This window comes from Camellia sinensis, chromosome 15 (assembly GCF_055761805.1).
Source record: "Camellia sinensis isolate YWXY chromosome 15, ASM5576180v1, whole genome shotgun sequence".
NCBI lineage: Eukaryota > Viridiplantae > Streptophyta > Magnoliopsida > Ericales > Theaceae > Camellia > Camellia sinensis.
In genome coordinates, this window is record NC_138975.1 from 112,481,296 (window position 1) to 112,500,249 (window position 18,954).

Below are 18,954 nucleotides of genomic sequence, written 5' to 3' on the forward strand. Positions count from 1 at the left end.
AAAGTGACCTAAATATAGAAAACATGGCTTCAATTGATGAGGCAAATCTTGGTAGCTTAAAGCTAACACCTTTGATACTCCATTGTCATGTTGTATGGGGTCGTCGCTGCATTTATGCGAACGAACATTTTGGTATACCATCTCCCATTCCCTTAATGTATGCTTTGTTGCCAAAAGTCCACCAAGCACAACGATTGCTAATGGTAAACCAGCACACAGCTTTACCATTTTCCTCCCTAAGGCCTCCATATTTGTGTCAAGCACTCCAGAGTCTACAAAAACAACAAAATGCAAAATTTAAAAACAACAAAATATAGATTATTGCCTAGAGTCTATAAAACAACAAAAATGAAAATTCTAATGAATGCATGCTTGAATAAGCAATAAAAAAGAAAAATTTGATGACTTTTTTGAGACCCAAATCAAGTTTTTTTTATCATGGGGCTTTTATACATATAAAGATAGATAATTCTAAAACGAGCTTGTAATGTGGATTGATTTTTAAACTTTTTTTTCCCCCCCAAAATCAAATCGGTTGGTAATTTAAATTTTATTTAAAAATTTTGAACTTTCGTAATCTCAAGTATAAAACTCAAATTATTAGTTGTAAAATTACTAATCAAACTTGCATAATTCAATTTAACAATCAAATCCATTGAATCATTCTTGTGACAAAGTTAACCAAAGGTAAGATTTAATCAATTTCAGTTTTTAAAAGTTTATTTCCCCATAAACAACTGTAACAGGGATAGTCAATAACCTTCCATTCACAAACCATATATTTGAAAAATAATCATCCATTAATTTTAAATAATTTTCTACATCAACAAGCTTTTTTGTTTCTATTTAAGGGATAGTTTTTGAGAACCCTTTTTTTCAACCAATTTTTGGGGTCCAAAAGAGCTGCTTCCTCAACTTTGCCTTAAAGTCAACACTATTTACGTTGATACTTGCATCTTCTCAATCAAAAGTTCTATATCAACAAAGAAGAATAAAAAGCTCAAATTCATGCATGCATTTGGCACAAAGAGAGTGATGTTAAGAGGGCAAGAAGTGAACTGTGGTGCCATTTGGGAATTTGCTATTTTAATTGATTTTTAATTTTTTATAAAAAAACGTATAATAAAGTAAAAAGAGTGATGTTTGTACCCCTAACCTTCCTTTCAAATTCCATTCTCCGCCCTAGTATTACAAAGTTGTCATACATGACTTGTGCCATTCAAATTTTAATGAATAATTAGTGACTAGTCTTAGAGTATTATGTGTCATTGTCTATGTGGTGTTTCAAATTAATTGCAAAGCAAAAAATTTTATGAATGGAACATGTTAACTCATCTTTGTGGGGATAGTTAGGAGACAAATGATGACTATTTAGTGTGTGTTGCAATTTCTCATTGGCCGAGAGTAGATCACGAAGAGAATATGGTACTCTGGAAGTATCTAATAATTTTTAGCTCTAGACACTCATTCACCTATCCAAACAGAGATATTTGTATGACATTTTAAAATTAAAAGGTTTAACTGTACAATTTTGTAGTTTAAGAGGATATTAATATTTAGTACTAGTTCACGAGATGTATTATAATTAACATTAAATTTTTTAGCATCCAATTATGTTGAGTTCTTTTAGATTAATAAATTACATAAAAGAAGTAGCTTTTCTTTGGGTAAACTACCAATACGTCCTAATAGTTGAACTTAATTCCCATCAAGTCGTATTGAAAATCAATACTAGTACAATCATTGCTAAAAATATTTTTTTTGTGACGATTTTTTACACATGTCACTAAAAATTAACAATTAGTGACGGTTTTTGTCACGATTTTTATAAATTGTCACTAAAACTTACAATCAGTGATTTTTTGTGTGATGAATTTTTCAAACAGTCGCTGATAGTTGAAAATTAGTGATTTTTTTGTGACGATTTTTTGAAATTGTCACTAAAACTTATAATTAGTGACATTTTTTGTGACAAAATTTACAAACTGTAGCTCAAAATTAACAATTACTGACATTTTTTAATAGAGTATGATGAAAAATGTCATTAATTATCATAACACCTATTAAACAATAAGTCCATTTAGTAGGACCTACACGTAAGTCCCCCCTTTTCTTTCTAAGTGAAATGCTTGGACCACATTTTTTTGGGGGGATGGAAATGCTATTTTATCATTAATTTATACAAAATATTTAATCAGAAAAATATGGTAGTTATATTTTTGAAATAAAGGCCACTCCAGATCGAGGAAATTCTGCTTTTGAGGCCTGTATCATTTGCTCTACTTATAATTTTTGTGATATTTAGTTATGACCTATTTTGTTGTTGGTTATGATTTGGTTATGACTTAGTTATAACTCATTATTGTGTTAATTATAAGTCATTGTGATTTTGATTATGACATTATTTTAGATATGATTTAAAATGTTTTTCGTTATACCTTGTCTGGTGTTTAGTAATGACTTTTTTTTTTTTTAATTATAATTGAAAATAATCTAAATATGACATTTTTTATAATCAAAATTACAAATGTCATAACTTGCCTATAACATGACCCATCCAATAGGTCTTGATTTAAAATAAGAAGACTTAAATATGTCACATCATATATCTGTATATATCTATCTATACTATATATATAACCAAATGTAGTGTTTTCTCAAAAGCCTCCAAAAATTTAGTCTTAAATTCTCATAATTTTAGAAAAATAAAAAAATACATGGCACCTCCCTTTACTTCTCTTTCTACTATTCAGGCCTTTTCACTCCCTCTCCTTAAATTAAAATAAAATAATAAATATTCATTTTGTATCCATATTCATCTATATCCATCACCCACAACTCCCACATCTATTCATCCATATCCACCCATAGAAATATTTGAATTTTAAAATTTCTCCCCATAGATAAACATATAAAAATTTATAAAAAAATAATTTCATGGCCTACAAATAAAGATAAAGATTAAATAATTGATTTACATAATTAAAATAAGAAATTTAGATATATATATGATTTATTAATCTATATCTATTAAAAAAAAAAAAAAACACATATATCCAAATCTTTGTTTTGATTTAATAAAACAAAACAAAAAGTTTGAATTTTCCACAGCACCATGAAGCTATTGGACAATTCTGTTCTTCTTCTTCCCCTCTAATTAACAGGCCTTACATGATGATGAATTCATTGGGTACTCTAATGGGTGATTTTGGCATTTCGACGAATGAGTTACAAGATAGAAAGGCCAAAGATTCAATAACAGACTCTCTAGAGTCACTTGATTGCTTACTTTTAGCAACCAACAGCAACACTGATACATCAGCTGGAGATGATCATGGGATCTCCATGATATTTTCACTATTTAGGCATTTTCACTCCCGTTCTTCTTCTTCCCCCCCAATTAACAAGCCTTACATGATAATGAGTTCATTGGGTACTCTAATGGGTGATTTTGGCAATTTGACGAATGGGTTACAAGATGGAAATGCCAGAGATTCAACGACAGACTCTCTAGAGTCACTTGATTGCTTGCTTTTAGCAACCAACAACGACACCGATACATCAGTTGGAGATGATCATGGGATCTCCATGATATTTCCATTATTCAGGAATTTTCACTCCCTCTTCCTGTAATAAAATATAAAATAAAAATAAAAATAAAATAATAAAATATTTATTTATATCCGTATTTACATATCCATCACCTATACCTCCTATAACTTCTACACACACATTTATTTATATCCGTATTTACATATCCATCACCTATACATATTTTAGTCAAATTCAATCATTCTCTTTCATCTATCCATTTTTATTTTCTTTTATCTACCTATCTTTTCTCAGACTAACTCATCCTCATCATTATTATATTTTGCAAGTTTGATAATCTGCGAAAATCATATTATCTTCTCCATTATTACATTTTCTAAGTTTGATGATCTGTAAAAAATTATTACAAGGTCGGTGTAATATGATTTCGTACTTTATATTTTTGTGTAAATATATTCTTTTTTCCTAATATTTTTCAATTTATCTACACATCTTTTCATCTTCTCCATTTTATGCTCCTAATATTATTTCTTATTTTATATGCATTTCTTTCATTGTTTATTATTTGTGTGTACATATTTATTTTTTCCAATATTTTTCAATTTATTTACACATCTTAATAATATTCGATTTGTTTTCTTTTTCCTAAATATTTTTCAGTTCATCCACACATCTTTTCATCTTCTCCATTTTTATACTCCTAATATTATTTCTTACTTTATATGCATTTTTCAGTGTTTATTACTTTTTTGTGTATATATTTTTTTCTCAATATTTTTTAGTTCATCTACACATCTTTTCATCTACTCCGTTACTACATTTTGCATAGTTTGGGCTTACATGCATTTTAATTTGTGGTTTGCATTTGTTCTTCAATTTAATCAAATTTGATTTATTTCTTCTCATATAATAGTGTTGATATCTTCTTCGACTTTTATAAATCCTTTTTTTTACATATCAAAAATAGTTCACCTAAATTCAAGAAAATTAGATGTCTATCACATAACTTGAATAAATTAAAATAAATCTCACTCTCAATTAAATAAATTAATAAAAAAAATATAAACCTGCAAATATGTTTTCAATGTCTATCATGTTATTTTTCTTAAAAGAATTCACAAAGTCTAAACCCACAAAATATATATCTATATATATAAATTACAAATATCCAATGTCTATCGTATTATTTAAAAAAAAAAACTCACGAATATTTGTAAATTAAAAACATATATACAAATTATAAATATCTAATGTCTATCATGTTATTTAAAAAATAAAAAAAAAAAAAATCCACGAGTCTTATTCATACAATTTACGCATGCATATCCATCACCCACAATTCACTCAATCAGATATTTATCACGTAAAATTCAATACAAATCCACAAAAAACACTACTTTGTGTTTATTTTGTAATTTTAAAAAAAAATCTTAAAGTAAATCTAAATAGAATCCTCTTTTTCCTTTGTGTCCCCCCCTATGTACAACAATAATTTGGTTATGTTATCTTTTTCTTATTTTAAAATCATTGTGTTATAATTTTTTATAGCGATCCCGGATTTATCCTTGTTATACCGTGACCCGGACATGTGTCCGTGGATGTTGGTAGTTGTTTATTATTTTGTTTACATCCTTTTTACTTCGTAATTGAGTTATAGGATGTGTTGGGCAGGTTTGTTACGGGTTGGTTGAGTTTAGAAACCAAAACTAGTTGCCCAGATTTTGGCCTGTACGCTCGAGCGGGGATTTGGGCGCTCGAGCGGGGAATACACCCGTCCAGTATTTCCTGTGCAGTGTTGGACGCTCGAGCGTGGGATTGACCGCTCGAGCGGGAGTGTTGTGTGTGACGCTCGAGCGGAGAAGTTGGAAGCTCGAGCGGAGACCTGATTCTGTAAAAGTGCTGGGAGTGTGTATCTGGCGCTCGAGCTGGAGTTTGGTCGCTCGAGCGGAAGTCTGTGAGTGACGCTCGAGCGGGGGTTTTGACGCTCGAGCGGGGAGACTTTTATATAAATTCGAGATCCGACTTTTGGATCACTTTTTCAAGATCTTTTCTCTCTCCTACTTTTCCTAAAAGCCATTTTCAGAGCTTCTCACTCTAAACCGGCCCTTCTCTCTTAGATTTGATCTAGTAAGGATCGTTTACTCACCTTTTGTCTTCACGGAAGTTGTGTTGATCGTCGAGAGCTTCCTTTTGATCTGAAAATTTCGAGATTTGGAGCGTTTTGGTTTTGGTCTTCGTCTCCTTTGGGGCTCCGAATTTGAGGTAGGGATATCCTACTCCTCTCTATGGTTTTTGTCTTTAAATTTTGGTATTTTGAGATGTTGGGGTTGGTTTGGTAATTTTGTGAAAGTTTGGGGTTTTTGTGTAAGTTTACAAAAGTTGGGGTTTTATTCATAATAAACCTAGATGCATGTTTGGCATGAAAAAAATGGAATAAGTGTTGAATCATTGATGAAAATGGGACCTAAGGGTTGAAATGTTGATTATGGGAATTAACCTAATTACATTGTTTAATTAATTGAGATAATTAATTGAGAGGAATGAAATGTTGATTTAATATCCATTTGTGCATTTATTTTCTGTTTAGAAATAACTGCTTTGGGCTATCGGTGGAGGATAGTCGTGATTGTTGTAGACAATGCATGATGATTAGGCAAACTGAAACTAATCAATGGAATGTGTCATGGAATTTGACAGTTGATAGAATACATTAACTGTATGTATTGTGTGATTGTATATAGAACCAATGTGTTTGTATACGTTATGTGTAGAGGAGGAGAAAGGGGATGTACTCCGCGGTTTAGGGGAAGATAGGGGATGTACCTCTAAACCGGATAGTGTTGGGAGAAGAAAGGGGATGAACTCCGTAGATACAGCTCATATGCTTGTCTAGAGAAGTGAAGATAGAGCTTGTATGCTTATCTTTGTGAAGTGTGGATATAGCTTATATGCATATCTGGGGATATTGTTGTTATACATATCTGTTGTGGAATGTGGATATAGCTTCTTGCTTATCTGAGAATGTGGATATTGTTGTTAAACATATCTGTTGGGAATGTGGGTAGTGCTTGTATGCCTATCTGTTAAAAAAAGGGAAAATGAAAAGTAATTTGGACTTGTAAGTCGTTTGACATAAACATGTGATTTATGTGAATGTATCAGTGTTGACCATCTATCAATTGCTAATGTTTTAGGCAATGTTCATGGTTGGTTTAGTGTATTTCTACTGGGCTGTGGCTCACCCTATATGGGAATATCATTTTCAGGTACAGGAAGCATGCCACCTCCAAGGACATAGCTTGGGAGGCTTGAGGCGGACATACTGATGTCGTTTTACTTTTTGATGTATTACATGTAAATACAAGCCAAGGGCTTAATGTGTATGAGTTAGTACTCTTTTGTTGTAACCAAGTGATAACTTGGAAAGCTGTAAGCCCGTAGGGCATTTTGCTTTTACTGTTAACATGTAATACTTTTTGTAATGAAACACTGATGAATAGAAGAATGTGGTTATTTCATATGTTAATGAATGTGTTATTTGATGGGTTTATTGTTATTATTTTGAGGGCGTTACAACTTGGTATCAGAGCGTACCGGGTTCGAATACTTTGGGTACGTGGGAAGTGATTAGTATCACAATGGGTTTGTCTCGCTTGGTAGAGACTTAGATGTAGTATCACATGCTTTGTGTTTAATTGATAACATGCTTATGTGACTATATGGGTATGGGATTTAGTTTCTAGGATGTTGATTGGATCCTTGGGTTTCTGGGAGTCTTGTTGGAAAAGCACTTGATCAATGCTATTTCTAACTGGAACTCTAGTAACGTCTCGGGACTATCATTATCCGGAAATGAAATTCGTAAGTGCTTATGTGTTTATGTGCTTATGTGGAGTGAATTACAGTTGTCCATGCATTAGGACGTGAGTGTTTAGTTTCGGCACATTTGTGAATGTGCTAATGTTCTGTGTTACCTTTATTAGGATGTCAGGACAAGGAAGAGGTGCTAGGCGTGGTAGACCTGCGAGGCAGGAAGTACCGTTACAGGGTGAGACTCCGGCAGTGCAGGAGGGAGTTGGTCAGGCCAATGTGGCTGAGCCAGTGGGTCAGCAGGCTATGGGTGCCTTGGCCGGAGAGATAGCAGGAGCGTTGGGTATTCTTAGAGCTGGGAATCAGGCCGCTGAGGCAGGGCCTTCTTTCTTGAAGAGGGAGTTCTTTCGGTCTAATCCGGATGAGTTTGTCGGGGATCCGAAGGAGCCACTGAAGGCTGATGAGTGGCTAGAGCAAATGAGTAAGACGTTCGAGATGCTTGGCATCGAGGACGGAGCACTGAAAGTGACCTTGGCATCCTTCCAACTGAAGGGAGATGCGGGTCAGTGGTGGAAGTACGAGAAGGCTCGTGTGGGTGGTACTTGGGAGGCGTTTATAAATGCTTTTCAGGAGAGGTTTTTGTCTGCAGTAGCTAGAGAGAAGCTGAGGGACCAGTTTAGCCGGCTTAATCAGCAGGGCTTGTCAGTGGCCGAGTTTGAGGCTACTTTTACCAGTCTGTCCAGGTTTGCACCTGAACTGGTGGCGTCTGAGGAACGCCGTTGCTATGAGTTTGAGCGGAAGCTGAGGCGGGGCCTCAAGTTGAGAGTTGGTGGATCATATATCCGAGAGTATAGACACCTAGTGGATGCTGCAGCTCATATGGAGCTTATGATGCAGGAGGAGGATGAGGGGCAGAGAGGCTCCAAGAGGAGTCAAGATGGTCAGGGTGATGGCAGGAGGCAGAAGGGTTTTAACCCTCAGCAGTCGCAGGGTGGTGTTGCTAGGTCGACCTTCCCAGTGCCGAGTGCAGGCTCCGGGAGAGGTGGTCAGGGGGAATTCACCTGTTACAAGTGTGGCCAGCTGGGTCACAAGGTTTCTGTTTGCCCGCAGAAGGGTGGGGGTCAGAGAGCTGCGTCTTCTTCAGCTAGACCGCAGAGTCAGAGTTCGGGAAGGGGGCAGCCCTTGTCTTGTTATCAGTGTGGACAGCTTGGGCACCTGAAGAGGTTTTGCCCACAGTTGAGTGCCACTTCGGGAGCGTCTGGTTCTAGGCAGACGCAGGGTTTTCAGCCAGCTCAGTCTGTGCAGGCCTCGAGGGCCAATCCGGGAGCTTCGTCATCCCAGTCTGTGCAGCAGTCTTTTGCTTCGAGAGGTGAGCAGGTAGACCAGGGGCCTACGGGACGCGTGTATGCTGTTACCGCGCAGGATTTAGTACCAGCTCCATCAGTAGTGAGAGGTACTTTTCTGTTTTGCAACTCGATTGCTAATGTGTTGATAGACACGGGTGCATCTCATTCTTTTGTATCTGCTGCATTTGCATCTGTTTTGGAATTGGAGTTAGCCCAGTTAGCATCTCCTATTTGTGTGGTATCGCCTTTGGGTGGTGAGTTGATCCTGAAACAGGGTGTTAGAGGATGTGATATAGAAGTCGCCGATTATAGGCTTGCTTTTCCGTTTGTTGTCATGCCCATGAGGGGTTTTGATGTTATTTTGGGTATGGACTGGTTATCGTCATACCGGGCTGTTATCGATTGCTACCGCCAGAGGGTCACATTATGTACCTTGAGCGGGGAGTGGTTCCATTTCTTGGGAGACCGGGTTGGTAGTGTTTTGCCACCGGGGTATGATTCGCGAGGGCGAAGTGAGCTTAGTGGTTTACTTGCTAGTTTTGAGAGTAGTGAGTGTTGAGTTACAGATTGTGTTGCCGAGGGTGGTTTGTGAGTATTCGGATGTTTTTCCCGAAGATCTTGTTAGTTTGCCACCTCACCGAGAGATAGAGTTCTCTATTGATTTAGTGCCCGGCACGGCGCCGATTTCTATGGCACCTTACCGTTTTGCTCCAGCAGAGTTGGTTGAGTTGAAAGTTCAGCTCCAGGAATTGCTCGATAAGGGCTTTATTCGCCCTAGTGTTTCGCCGTGGGGAGCACCGGCCCTTTTTGTTAAAAAGAAAAATGGTGCCTTGAGATTGTGTATAGACTATCGGAAGTTGAATCGGGCTACGGTTAAGAATAAGTACCCTATGCCCCGTATAGATGATTTGTTTGACCAGTTGAAGGGTTCCCGTTGTTTCTCTAAGATAGATTTGAGATCGGGTTACCACCAGTTGAGGGTCAGGGAAGAGGATATTCCGAAGACGGCATTCCGTACGCGGTATGGCCACTATGAGTTTCTGGTGATGCCATTCGGGCTTACCAATGCACCGGCAGTCTTTATGGACTTGATGAACCGGATTTTCCGGGAGTTCTTAGACCGATTTGTGGTCGTCTTTGTGGACGATATCCTTATCTATTCGCCTTCTGAGGAGGAGCACGAGGAACACTTGAGAGTGGTGCTTGAGTTGCTTAGAGCCCATAGGCTGTATGCCAAGTTTGGGAAGTGTGAGTTCTGGCTGAGGGAAGTTAAATTCTTAGGCCACGTGGTATCCGGGGAAGGGGTGTCTGTTGATACATCCAAGGTTGAGGCAGTGCAAGATTGGGCACAGCCTAAGAGTGTGTTCGAGATTCGCAGTTTTCTGGGATTAGCTGGGTATTACCGTCGGTTTGTGAAAGAGTTCTCCAGACTAGCGTCACCGTTGACTAGACTGACTCGGAAGGGAGTCAAGTTTGTGTGGAGTGAGACTTGTGAAAAGTCATTCCAAGAGCTGAAAGTTAGATTGACCACCGCTCCGGTGTTGATTATTCCGGAGAGAGGGTTGGGTTATGCGGTTTATTGTGATGCCTCACGAGAGGGTTTGGGTTGTGTGTTGATGCAAGAGGGGAAAGTAGTAGCTTATGGCTCACGTCAGTTGAAAATACACGAGAAGAATTACCCCACGCATGACCTAGAATTAGCGGCTGTGATCTTTGCCTTGAAAATCTGGAGGCACTACCTTTATGGTGAGAGGTTCGAGGTGTTCTCGGACCATAAGAGTTTGAAGTATCTGTTTACACAGAAAGACTTGAATTTGAGGCAAAGGAGATGGATGGAGTTCATCGAGGATTATGATTTTGAGTTGCATTATCATCCGGGAAAGGCCAATGTTGTGGCCGATGCCCTTAGTAGGAAGACCATTAGCGATGTAGCTTGTATAGCCATCCGGGAATGGGAGATGTTAGGAGCACTTGGTGAGTTTGATTTGCTACTGGGCGAATCTGTTGAGGCTGCGGCCTTGTTTTCTGTTGTTGCGCAGCCTACTCTTGTGATTAGAGTGTTAGAGGCACAGAGAGGTGACCTTGAGGTAGAATCCCTCCGAGAGAAGATCTCCAGTGGGACAGCTGAGAAGGGTTTGACGGCGTATCCCGACCTGAGTGTGAGATACCGAGACCGTCTGTTTGTACCGGAGTCTTGCCGAGAGGAGGTACTCCGAGAGTTTCACCATTCGCGCCTTGCGGTGCATCCGGGAGGTACTAAGATGTATCAGGACTTGGGTCGCCAGTTTTGGTGGCGGGGTATGAAGAGAGATGTGGCGGTTTTCGTATCAAAGTGCCTTACTTGCCAGCAAGTGAAGGCCGAGCATCAGAGGCCAGCGGGTTTGTTGCAACCCTTGCCTATTGCCGAGTGGAAGTGGGAGCATATCACTATGGACTTTGTTGTAGGTCTTCCGAGGACTCAGCGGGGTAGTGATGCTATTTGGGTGGTTGTAGACCGGTTGACTAAGTCGGCGCACTTTATTCCTATGCGCGTGAGAGATTCGGTAGATCATCTTGCCGACTTGTATATTCGGGACGTAGTGAGATTGCACGGGGTCCCAGTGACGATCGTCTCAGATAGAGATCCTCGTTTTACTGCTAGGTTGTGGCAGAGTTTGCAGAGTGCCTTGGGCACGAAGTTGACCTTTAGTACGGCTTATCATCCTCAGACTGATGGGCAGTCCGAGCGTACTATTCAGATCCTCGAGGATATGCTTCGGGGTTGTGTCCTGGACTTCAGTGGGACGTGGGAGAGGCACTTGCCCTTGGTAGAGTTTGCCTACAACAACAGTTTTCAGTCTAGCATCGGTATGGCACCGTTCGAGGCCTTGTATGGCCGACCGTGTAGGTCTCCAGTTTGTTGGGCCGAGGTGGGTGATGCACCTTTGTTGGGTCCGGAGTTGGTTAGGGAGACGACGGAGAAAGTTGAGCTTATCCGTAGGAGGCTTGTTACAGCCCAGAGTCGACAAAAGAGTTATGCCGACCGTAGGAGGAGGCCTTTGGCGTTTGAGGTAGGTGATCATGTCTTTCTGAAGATATCACCTAGGCGAGGCTTGATGAGGTTTGGGAAGAGTGGGAAGTTATCCCCTCGATTTATTGGTCCTTTTGAGATCCTTGAGAGGGTTGGTGAGGTTGCTTATCGGTTAGCCTTACCGCCGCAGTTGTCCGGAGTGCATGACGTGTTTCATGTGAGTATGCTTCGGAAGTATGAGCCAGATCCATCACATGTGCTGGATTGGACTGATTTAGAGGTAGATGAAGATGCCTCGTATGAGGAGAGACCGGTTCGGGTCTTGGACAGGCGGGATCAGGTCCTGCGTGGCAAGACCATTCCTTTGGTGAAAGTCTTGTGGAAACATCACGGAGTGGAGGAAGCCACTTGGGAACGTGAGTTGGAAGTCCGAGAGAAATATTCGGACTTGTTTGTTGATATGTGATCTTGTATTTAAATTTTGCATTTTGTTGAACTTAAGAGCTTTTATATATGTCTTAAGTTGTAAAACATTGAAAATGTTTTGGTTATTGGAAGTATGTTTTAGAACTTGCCTCGTATGGAAGTTGAATGTGACATTATATATGTTGAATATATTGTTGAAATTGGAAAGATAGTGCATAATGTTGATGCATGTTAAAAGTACATATGTTGTTTACATATTGTGAAAAGCCTCTTGTTAAAGGGAGGGGGTGACCGGTAATGGGTCGAATTGTTAAATGTTAAAATGTGTAACATTGTTTAAATTGGACGAAAACTTGCTTTTGAAAATTTGTGCTTAATTTCGGGGACGAAATTCTTTAAGGGGGGGAGGTTATAGCGATCCCGGATTTATCCTTGTTATACCGTGACCCGGACATGTGTCCGTGGATGTTGGTAGTTGTTTATTATTTTGTTTACATCCTTTTTACTTCGTAATTGAGTTATAGGATGTGTTGGGCAAGTTTGTTACGGGTTGGTTGAGTTTAGAAACCAAAACTAGTTGCCCAGATTTTGGCCTGTACGCTCGAGCGGGGATTTGGGCGCTCGAGCGGGGAATACACCCGTCCAGTATTTCCTATGCAGTGTTGGACGCTCGAGCGTGGGATTGACCGCTCGAGCGGGAGTGTTGTGTGTGACGCTCGAGCGGAGAAGTTGGAAGCTCGAGCGGAGACCTGATTCTGTAAAAGTGCTGGGAGTGTGTATCCGGCGCTCGAGCTGGAGTTTGGTCGCTCGAGCGGAAGTCTGTGAGTGACGCTCGAGCGGGGGTTTTGACGCTCGAGCGGGGAGACTTTTATATAAATCCGAGATCCGACTTTTGGATCACTTTTTCAAGATCTTTTCTCTCTCCTACTTTTCCTAAAAGCCATTTTCAGAGCTTCTCACTCTAAACCGGCCCTTCTCTCTTAGATTTGATCTAGTAAGGATCGTTTACTCACCTTTTGTCTTCACGGAAGTTGTGTTGATCGTCGAGAGCTTCCTTTTGATCTGAAAATTTCGAGATTTGGAGCGTTTTGGTTTTGGTCTTCGTCTCCTTTGGGGCTCCGAATTTGAGGTAGGGATATCCTACTCCTCTCTATGGTTTTTGTCTTTAAATTTTGGTATTTTGAGATGTTGGGGTTGGTTTGGTAATTTTGTGAAAGTTTGGGGTTTTTGTGTAAGTTTACAAAAGTTGGGGTTTTATTCATAATAAACCTAGATGCATGTTTGGCATGAAAAAAATGGAATAAGTGTTGAATCATTGATGAAAATGGGACCTAAGGGTTGAAATGTTGATTATGGGAATTAACCTAATTACATTGTTTAATTAATTGAGATAATTAATTGAGAGGAATGAAATGTTGATTTAATATCCATTTGTGCATTTATTTTCTGTTTAGAAATAACTGCTTTGGGCTATCGGTGGAGGATAGTCGTGATTGTTGTAGACAATGCATGATGATTAGGCAAACTGAAACTAATCAATGGAATGTGTCATGGAATTTGACAGTTGATAGAATACATTAACTGTATGTATTGTGTGATTGTATATAGAACCAATGTGTTTGTATACGTTATGTGTAGAGGAGGAGAAAGGGGATGTACTCCGCGGTTTAGGGGAAGATAGGGGATGTACCTCTAAACCGGATAGTGTTGGGAGAAGAAAGGGGATGAACTCCGTAGATACAGCTCATATGCTTGTCTAGAGAAGTGAAGATAGAGCTTGTATGCTTATCTTTGTGAAGTGTGGATATAGCTTATATGCATATCTGGGGATATTGTTGTTATACATATCTGTTGTGGAATGTGGATATAGCTTCTTGCTTATCTGAGAATGTGGATATTGTTGTTAAACATATCTGTTGGGAATGTGGGTAGTGCTTGTATGCCTATCTGTTAAAAAAAGGGAAAATGAAAAGTAATTTGGACTTGTAAGTCGTTTGACATAAACATGTGATTTATGTGAATGTATCAGTGTTGACCATCTATCAATTGCTAATGTTTTAGGCAATGTTCATGGTTGGTTTAGTGTATTTCTACTGGGCTGTGGCTCACCCTATATGGGAATATCATTTTCAGGTACAGGAAGCATGCCACCTCCAAGGACATAGCTTGGGAGGCTTGAGGCGGACATACTGATGTCGTTTTACTTTTTGATGTATTACATGTAAATACAAGCCAAGGGCTTAATGTGTATGAGTTAGTACTCTTTTGTTGTAACCAAGTGATAACTTGGAAAGCTGTAAGCCCGTAGGGCATTTTGCTTTTACTGTTAACATGTAATACTTTTTGTAATGAAACACTGATGAATAGAAGAATGTGGTTATTTCATATGTTAATGAATGTGTTATTTGATGGGTTTATTGTTATTATTTTGAGGGCGTTACATTTTTTAACAAAAAGTTACATTAGCTTCTCAATAGATGGATGTTGTATAGTAGATTTTTTTTTTTTTTTTAATATATCTACAATAAACAATGATATTTATTGAGATTTTTTACTCTTTATCTTTTGTATTCCAGGTACCATCGAGCTTGCTTATCTTATTCTTTATGTAATTGTATGTCAAATGTGTTAAATTCATTATATAGATAAATATACACACTACAAGAATTTACACAATTGCCGACCACTTTTGCCGACCAAAAATTTTTTGGTCGCAAAAAAATGACATTTGGCGACCAAATATTAATTAGTCGCGAATGATCATTATTTTTGGCGACCAAATATTATTGGTTGCAGAAGGTTATATTTTGGCGACAAAAAAATGAGTTGGTCGCAGAAAGTGGTGTACTTTTGCTGATCAACTACAAATTTGGTCGCGGAAGGTCACATATTTTTTGGCGACCAAAAATTTGGTCACCAAAAACTTATTTTCAGCAACCAAAAAAAACTAGTCGCCAAATGTTGTATTTTTAGCGACTAACATTTTAGTCCTCGTTGATTGAGATTTGGCGACTAAAAAAATTTGTCGGCGAAGGTACCTTTTTTGCGACCAATATATGATCTTTTCGTCGCCAAAAATTTGGGAGGGAAATTTGAAACGTGGAAGACATAATAAAAAAATTCGCTTGCTCTCCCTCTCCCTCTCTCTCACCGTTGCCCACAATGTATTATTTGTCTCTCTCTTTGCTCTTTGCTCTCTGTCTATTTCTCTTTGACATTCACATAAACACAAACCCTAGGCCACCATTCAAAATCACTACCACCATTCAAAATCACTACCACCAAAAATGTCTCACACCATGGTCGTGTCGCTCTATTTCCCCACTGTGAGGTCGGCGGCGAACTGGCCAAAGCAGAGAGCAAACACAAAGAAGGCGCTAACACGAAACGAAACAGGAGCAGCGGCGGAGCAGCAATGGGTTTGGCGAAGAGAGGAAGGATGTTCGGTGGTAGTGTGTCGAGCCGCCTACACTCTACCATTGCTAATGCTCTCAATCTCAGACCTTTTGCATCAGATAAACACGCTCTCTCTCTCTCTCTCTCTCTCTCTCGTTTCCCCAATTTCAAACCCTAACTATAATTTTCAACTTCTCAAATCTTTGCCTCTTCATTGTCCAACCTCACCATCTCGTTTTTCAAAAAACATTTCAATTTCGTTATTGGTATTGTGGTGAAGTTCTTATTCTCTCTCTCTCTCTCTCTCTCTCTATATATATATATATATATAGTGTGTGTGTGTGTGTGTGTGCTTGTGTGTTTGGTCTATCCTTACCAGGTACATATATAGTGTGTGCTTGTGTGTTTGGCCTCTCCTTACCAGGTATTGATGAACTCTACATCTATATATATATACACACACACAATAGAGTGTTTGTATGTATCAATGATAGTAGTCATATGGTCTCTCCTTAGTGTTTGGCATGCCTATAAGGTGTTTCTTTTTTGGTCTATGTTAAAATGTTTGGAGGAAAGAAAGAAAGAAAACCGCATTGAATATCTAATTTACGATCTCTGTCTCTTTTGGGTGGGGAAGGGGAAAAGGAAGTCATGGAATTTGATCCTGTCGGCGTTGATGTGGTTGGTTTGGGGTGAAAGGAACCAACCAAAAAATGGAACAAAAAATATGTCGAAGGCTGGAGACAAGAAAGCAAAGACTTCTGAAGTAGCAAGGGGAGCTTCTCTGGATCCTCTGGCACAGAAGCTCCAACAACAAAGGTGATGGTTTGTTTCCTGCTTGGCTTAAGAAAAAGAAGTTGCAATACATCACATTCATATAACATAGTTTAACAATATTAATTACAATATGCTGCATTCTTTCCTTAAGTAGTAAAAACAATGCTTAAAAAATTCAGATTTATATAGTTATGTCAACTATTAGGAGCAGCAGTTTGATTTTGTCTTTCCAAATCCATTGCATGGGGGACAATTTATGTAGTTATGCTCAAATAATTCATTTATGCAGTTGTGTCTTAATATTTTATTTCCTTTTTTCTTATTATTGCAATAAATCAAGGCCAAGGTTCTGATTCTGTAGTGCTTAAATGGTCTTTGTTATATATCATGAGATCCCAATCGTACATGTTTATCAAATTCAGTTTGGATTTCAAATGAAATTCTGAATTTTTTTTGGTATGATGTTGACTGCTCCGTTAAGTTTATCACATAGTGCTTCTTGCATATGAATTGTGCACTTGAAATATTAGTTTGGTAATTGTTATATTTAACAAGTACTTAAATCGGTTCTAGCAATTTAGCATCTTTGTACATCTCTTATATAAACAACATCACATGGAGCCACTTGCTGACAGATTGTGAACTCGAAATGTTCTCCTGGAATTCATTATTGGGAATTATTTTGTTTGGTTTTAGCCATTGACAATTCTTAATTGTTCTTTTATGTTAATGAGTTGCTGATAGATTGTGAACTTGAAATGTTCTCCTGGAATTCGTTATTGGGAATTATTTTGTTTGGTTTTAGCCATTGATAATTCTTAATTGTTCTTTTATGTTAATGAGTTGCGACAATGCTTACACTATTATGTAAATCATTGTTTTCTTTGTCAGTTCATGTTTCTGAACTCCATTATTTTGAGCAGTAGTGTGTTTTTGTACGTCCACATAATGTTGCCATTTTCATTTCTTCTCCATTCATTTCTGTTTTCACGAGTTTGGAAGTTGAGAAGTCTAAATTTTTCGTGGTTGGCATTATTTCTTGTGACAATGTGTCAAATGTTTTGTACCATTGCTTCTCTTATAGCAGAATTGCTGATGAGGGCGATCCTAAATCCAGTGAAGAACTATTTACAGAGAGTGGCAATGAGAAGTCCCTTGACAACTTAATTCCCAAGTCTGAAACCGACTTCTCAGAATATGCTAACCTCATTTCTCAAAAATTGCACCAATATGAGGTATCTTTAATTCCCAAGTTAGGGCCGACCCTGAATATGATATAATCTAACTGAAAAGTACATGATAGAATATCTCTAAGGTAAAAGATCATTTAAATTATATAGAGCATTCAAGAACCTTATTTTTTATTTTGTTTCTCTGAAAAGTACTTTTTAAATGGCAAGTTGGCAATCCAATGATGGCAACTGTCTTGGTTTACTATTTTTTTGTTGTTGTTGTTGTTGTTGGTTTCCTTCCATTTTTATTTTATTTTCTTTTATTATTATTTTTTTCTAGGCTCGTTTTAGCATTGATTTTACTTTTGTTGTTGTCAATTATCATTGAAAAAATTCCTTTTAGCATTGATTTTACTTTTGTTGTCATGACTGTATTGTCAATCATGGGCCTCTGAATTAGATGGAAGACTCTATGAGGTAATTCAGTTAAAGGGGATATCAAACACCCTGTGATTACTGTATTAGTTTGTTATACTATTCGAATTAAGTGGAAAGGGAATATAATGCAACAAGACTGTGTCTTGGTTTTAACAACATTGACTTCTATGATTTATGAGTGTCTTTTGCGCTTGTGCATACTTACATCTAAGCCCAACTGATGAGTTGTACAGAATACCGGGGAATGTGTAAAGCTTATGGATTTATGTTTGATCTGAAAATTTGTAATTCTGGTAATTTGACATTTGTGTAGATTTTCCCTTCAATAACTAAGTAAATTGTGCATTTGATGGCATGGCCTTCATTAAGGCTTGCCATTCGTAGGATGGATTTTTGTTTGATGGGTATCTTAACTTTACCTATTTTTTTTTATGATTTGAATTTTTTAATTTTTTAAGATTAGGGTGATGTGGGAATTCGTCAAAGCATGGGCAACTAAGCTTTTTCTTCTCTCAAGCTTCAATGGTGCCACTTATAGTCTTTTGTGCTTGTTTGAAGTTTCAATATTAGATTGACCTCTTCAAATACAAAACATGGTTAGATATGAAATATAAATAATTTTATACTTATATTTTTGACAAATTTAATTTGGGGATAGCAATTTTTGAGTATACTATACTTGATTGACAGGGAGTGCACTTGCGTGTTGTGGGAGTATGTGATAGTAAATCATTACTTGTTGCATCAGATGTGCTCACAACGGAGTTGGATGATACCTCTCTGACAGAAGTTTGCCAGGTCAAGTTGAAAGGCTCTTCTCTACTGACACTTGGTAATTCAGGTAATTTCATTTTGTTTTGTTTTTTGTTTTTTGCTTTTTCTTAATATATAATTAAAAATAAATAAATAGCAATGAGTATGGAATACTATTTTATGGCTTCTTTTATTTAGGCTTACAGAAAGAATTATTTGAAGAATAAATTTTTGTCTGATCTTTGACCTTTTCTTATATGTATATATAATTGGT

At 37.8% G+C, this 18,954-nt stretch overlaps 1 protein-coding gene across 1 annotated transcript in view; it reads left to right on the forward strand.

The window, feature by feature from the left end:
• LOC114313023 (uncharacterized) overlaps window positions 1-18,954 on the forward strand; it is a 257,539-nt gene that overhangs the window by 52,443 nt on the left and 186,142 nt on the right. The gene's annotated exons all lie outside the window — the stretch shown is intronic.